The sequence below is a fragment of the Procambarus clarkii genome, chromosome 18 (genome assembly GCF_040958095.1).
Source record: "Procambarus clarkii isolate CNS0578487 chromosome 18, FALCON_Pclarkii_2.0, whole genome shotgun sequence".
NCBI classification, from domain to species: Eukaryota; Metazoa; Arthropoda; class Malacostraca; order Decapoda; family Cambaridae; genus Procambarus; species Procambarus clarkii.
This window is the reverse complement of record NC_091167.1, coordinates 32,866,924-32,873,005: the sequence shown is the minus strand read 5'-3', so window position 1 is coordinate 32,873,005 and position 6,082 is coordinate 32,866,924.

The following is a 6,082-nucleotide window of genomic DNA, read 5'->3' as shown; positions in this document are numbered from 1 at the left end:
GAAGAGAAGACCTTACCTTGTTACGGGCTCACCATATAGCCTGGGCTACGTGGAATTTTTGAGTTCGTAGTTGCTACATCTAAAAACAACAGCAACCACCCACCTTGGCTCCTATACTTGACAACTAAGCGTTCTGACACATAACATCACTAAGTTATACAACTTTGGTCCCTGGGTTGTGTTATTTTTGTATTCACTTATGCCTCCAAAATAATAAAAATTGTTGTTATCCTCCTCAAACTTTGCTTTGACCTTTACTTTAGACGGGTTAGGGAAGACATCTTCCCTAAGTTGCCTGAGGCAAAGATCAAAGGAAAATTTGAAGGGGAATAACATCTATTTTCTATACTTTGGAAGCATCAGCAATTACAAAATAAACAATTACTACTCCAGGAAACAAAAGTTTCATTGTGTAATTAATTATTAGATGATATACAGACCAGAAAATGCTCGCGGAAAAAGATAAACTATTCAGAAGCAAGACTCCACGTGTACACGATGTGGGAAATTTTTACCCACCATATCTAATAATCATCTAAGAAATGTATAATTTCTATATCATATCTAAATCATATCAAAATCATATCTAAAATGTATCAAAATCATATAATGAATCTTTAAAGATTCATTATAGCTTGATCCTGGATGACAATGGCACCATGAACACGTACGCAACAGGGGCCCTTTTGATGCCTACGTGACTTTGTACATGATCTTTCAAGGATCCAGAAGCTTCTAGAAGGACTTCTTAATTAAAAAACTATTGGAACATTGATTCAACATCCGGTAGGATTAAAAATCGAATCCTTAATAAGATTCAGTGGTACTTTCAAATACTACTTATAATCTTTAAATCTTATATCTAATTATATTATAATCACATCTTATCTTAATCATAAGTCTAGACTGTAAAAATAATCAATCAATATTCATTGCAAGCTACCTCTCAAGGGAGAGGGGGAAGGCTCTCGGGGGGCGAGAAGCGCCCACGACGATGCCTCGCGGCACTCCGCGTTTGTTTACAAATGAGTGAACAAGTGACTGATCCTTAGCGAACATTACCAGCTCAAGGACACCTTATCTAACATTTTTATCGCCAGTGAATACTCTCTAGAACTGGGGGAGTACCTGGACAATATCTACAAGGAAAATCCGTGAACATTCACATAAAATAGAGTGTATAGTGGAGATCAGTGACACGGTTTCCTCCACCTTCATTCATAAACTTTTATCTCGAATCATTCTTCTGCAACTGCAGGATAATCACGTAGCAACGCTACCAGATCATCATACAGCAACGCTGTAGCAAAATATCGTGCCTAAACTCAACAAGAGAGAGTTAATCAGTCTGGCAAACTTGTCAGACAGGCACCCCGACTGGCAGAGAAGTATATTGAAGGTTATTTGGTATATGATTGGCCAATTGTATGCTTGTGTAGCTTTAATATCCTATAAATCTGTCTGTTGGTTAAAAAGCGAGGCTAAGCCTCACATATCGGTACGTTTATTAAAATTGTAGTGTAGCTGTGAATCTTATCCAAGCACTGAACCTCATGAGTGTCCATTCTGTCAGAAAAGAATTCAGCCTCAATAAGTAAAAACCTCACAAGTGTCCACAGTCTTGGAAGAGATTCAGTCAAGCTAACTGTATAAAGTGAATATGTCTGCATATATATTTGAATATATAAATTAAGTTATCAATAGCTTGCTTAGTTAATTTTTAAGTTATCATATAAGTTCATTTAATTGAATATAATTTCTAGTACTTACTCAACAGTATTTAGACTATATTTAAGGTCATTTATTTATACTTTTACAATTTAATTTGTTGTTTATAGTATAAGTACATATTGGCTGTTAAGTTATGGTGCTAGGTTAGACTATGTATGTTTAAATCCCTGATTTAAACAGAGCCAGTGTTCAGTCAGATAACTGAATTTATCAAATCTTATCCTTGTATAAAATACAAGCTGATGTGAGATCCCTGTCTACAGGTGGACTGGAACTTCTATCAACAAGTCATTCACCCCACCTGTCCCTTACAGCCCACAGTCTGTCATTAGGAAAAGAGGAATTAGGATTTACAACCCTAGCTAGAGATTTTAGTTGAATTAATTTGCAGACAGTAATTTTTAATTTAGTTCAGTACAAGTCCCTGGTAGTCTCCTCTTATATCAATCCCAGCAGGTTTTTCCCACATTAATGGTCCTTCGAACCTAGATAATAATGGTCTTTTGTACCTAGATATTTATGATCATTCGTTTACCGAATATTTCAATGCCAAATACATAAGAAACTTCTTGATTTTGCATTGGAATAATTCTTACATATTCTAGCCTAACCTAGCTATCAGCCAATATTTATCATAGCTATATATCTAAGTAAACAAATAGTTTGCAGTGGCTTAAGCCACCATATCCATTAACTAGTAAGCATTCATAACAAACTGATATTGTTTTGTGTTAAGAAACCACAGTACTTAAGTATATCAGTGTCACAGACACAACTGCATCTTAATCATAAATACCAATTACCTACCTCATTGTGGTAACATTACATGTATATTTAAGTGTATTATCTAGCATTATCTCTAATCTACTGATTTTCAGAGCTGCTCATTACATAATATTCTTTAAAAAAGTGTTATCATCACTGTAAGAGCATATCATTACAATCTAACTATAATCAACTGTATCATACCCTATATTACAGGTAAAACCAGTAGACATTCTACTGTATTTTATCTAACTATTATTATGGTAACAGATTTTGTAATAACTTTGCAAAAATAGTGCCATTTACTATTTTTAAAAAATTATTACAAGATTTACCAACTTGGTGCATTCGTGCATTCGGGTCACAAATCAAATTATTACAGTACTTTTGATAATTGAACACCTGCTACAACCAGATTCCAGGGAGGAAATGAAGGACGATCTTTGGAATCATTACCTAAGTAGACAGGAAAGCTCATTTATCAAAATACATTAACATCAAACATATTCATCAGAAAAAAGAGAAAAATCTCGGAATCTCCAAAACTCGGAAAAGGTCAAAATGACTAACAGTATTCCACCAGCAGCTGAAACAGAAAAGAAAAGGACACAAAGTGTCTAAAAAAAAAAAAAAAAAATCACTTGAATCTACAGCCTACAGAACATTTAAATCAGGTGATAGACAAATGTCATCATCACTTGGCTACAATAGTCTACAATTGGGGATTAAGACCAATCTTAATCTCACATCACAATCTGAAAGGCTAACAACACATTGACAATGTCAATACAAATATTATCATCCATCTAAGATAACTATCTTAATCCAAGAATATAGTCTTGATCACCTAATCTCATGCTTTCACTGGAGTGAAAGCAGCCTCAGAAAATCTGAAGTTAATCAAGCATCTCAAAGAGACTTACTTAATAGAAAGGCAAAGCCGAGAAAAAAGAAAAAGCAAAATGCTTCATCACATCATGAATAATGTAGATACACATTATTACAGATACAATTCATCCTTTAAGGAAATCCTTGGAGGAGTACAAGTGTTACATGCTTGTATAACCTACTTGCATGTAATTACTTACCTACAAGTGTTACATACTTGTAACAACATCTTATCACAAAGCCAAATCTTTGATGGACTTCGAGCTTACGTACAAAGATTACGAAGCCGAGGAAAACTTAGATCTCAAGAAAAAATCCCCAAAGGTGAATCCACGGACAAAAGCAAAAATGTCCAGAATGGCAGTCAAAAATCAAGGCAACAAAACTCCTCTTCTGCAAAGTGGAAACAGAATAATGTTGGCTCTTATGCTATATCCCCCACAGTTAACAGAACTGTAGGAAACCAAGCTCCTAAGACAGATAAGACAAAAGGAGCTACAAGTGCCCCAAAATGTTTATTCTGTCAAGAAGCACATACCATTTATCAATGCACAGTTTATGTAGGCCGTGCCAGTCGAATCGATCGACTGAAATCTCTGAACAGGTGCATCCGTTGTCTACGGAAGCACGATACAAGTGAGTGTATCACTCAATTGCAGAACTGCCAATATTGTCATAAAAGTGTACATCACACAGCACTCTGTAGTGATATTAACACTCAATCCAGATCACAGACTTCCAATAATCAACCTGCATCTCAGGCAAAGCCCAAAGATGATAATACCACAACAGCCGTACAATTCTGTACAGTAATGAGCAATGTCAACGACTTGGATACAGAAATTGTTACAGCAGCCATATTGCCTACTGCACAGCTAGAATTATGCAATCAAGGAATTTGTATTGCAACTAGAGGCTTTTTTGATCAAGGGTCACAGAAAACCTTTATCAGTAAAAAGATGGCAGAAGATTTACAACTTAAATCTTCAAAGCAAGTATCTACCTCCATATCAGGGTTTTTTACTAATTCTGGTCGTAGAACCTTTCCAGTAGTAAAACTCAATGTCTGTCTAGGTACATCCCAAAGGACAGTAGAAGCCATAGTAGTTGATAAAATTCCTACTGAAATGGAAGTGACTGGTCTGACAGCCACAATTAAATTCCTAAAAGAAAAAGGAATCCAATTAGCAGATCCTCTACTTGATTCTGACTACATAGGGGATATCGGAATCCTGATTGGAGCTGACTACTATCATCGATTCATTCTGGGTTCAGAAGAATCTATGGGTATGAATATACTCAAATCAGCAGGAGGCATATTGATGACAGGACCTATACTAGATCTTGAACCTTCAACTCCTGAAAAATCACATCATACAGAAACTGTAATAGTGGCATGACTAGGCAAAGAACAGTCACCACTTAAAATCCCCCACATGATTGATGATGGATTAGAATCTGTACCTCAATTGTGGGAACTTGATGCCATAGGAATAATTCCTGAACAACCAAGTCCTGATGATGTCTGTGCATACAATCAGTACTTGGAAACTGTACAGTACTATGATGGACAGTACTGGGTAAGGCTACCATGGAAAATCAACCATAAAACCTTACCTACCAATTATCACATGGCTTATAGTCAATTTAAATCTCAATTAGCAAAGCTAAGAAAAAGGCCTGAGCATTTAAAACTCTATCATGAGATTATTGCTCAACAATTAAAGAATAAATTCATCGAAGTCGTGAAACATGACAATACGCAAACAGGCCATTTTTTACCACACATGGCTGTAATGAGAGAATCAAAAACGACTCCTTTACGGATAGTTTTTAATTGTAGCTCTAAATCTGGACCCCAAGGAACCAGTCTAAATGATTGTTTGCAAACAGGTCCAAGTCTAACTCAGAAATTGTATGACATACTGTTGAAGTTTAGACTTAACAAATATGCGTATTCAGCAGATATAAGTAAGGCCTTTCTAAGAGTTGGCTTACAGGAAGAAGATAGAGACTTCACTAAGTTTCTATGGGTAGAGAACCCAGAAGATGTCAATAGTCCTGTAGTGACTTTCAGATTCTCATCAGTTCTTTTTGGCGCGACAAGCAGTCCATTTCTGTTGCAAGCAACTCTAGATACTCATCTGAAGAAATCATCAAGTCCCTGTAAGACTGAAATCAGTCAAAATCTATATGTAGATAATTTTCAAGGGACAGTTAACAGTACTACTGAACTGTTACAATTATATCAAGAGGCCAACAAGGAGCTACAAGGTGCCAACATGCCACTACAATCTTGGGCCTCTAATAATGCAACATTGAATAATCAAATAGCAAGAGATTACCCTGAATATCACGTACCAGAATCACAAAAGGTGTTAGGTATGGATTGGGATTTAATCTCGGACACAATATCGATCAAATCTGTGCCAGTAAATTACAACATCACTACAAAAAGGGATTTGCTTTCACAAGTTAGCAAAGTATTCGACCCACTGGGTCTACTAAATCCTTTGACTATCAAGTGGCGTTTATTGGTGCAAGAAGCATGGAAGGCTAAGGTTGGTTGGGATGATCCACTACCAATCCAGTTACAAAAAGCTTGGATGGAAGTGGCTCAAGAACAAACTTTAGTTGAAAAGATAATCTTTCCGAGACACATAGTCGAGGAAAATGAAGAAGTATCACTACATGTATT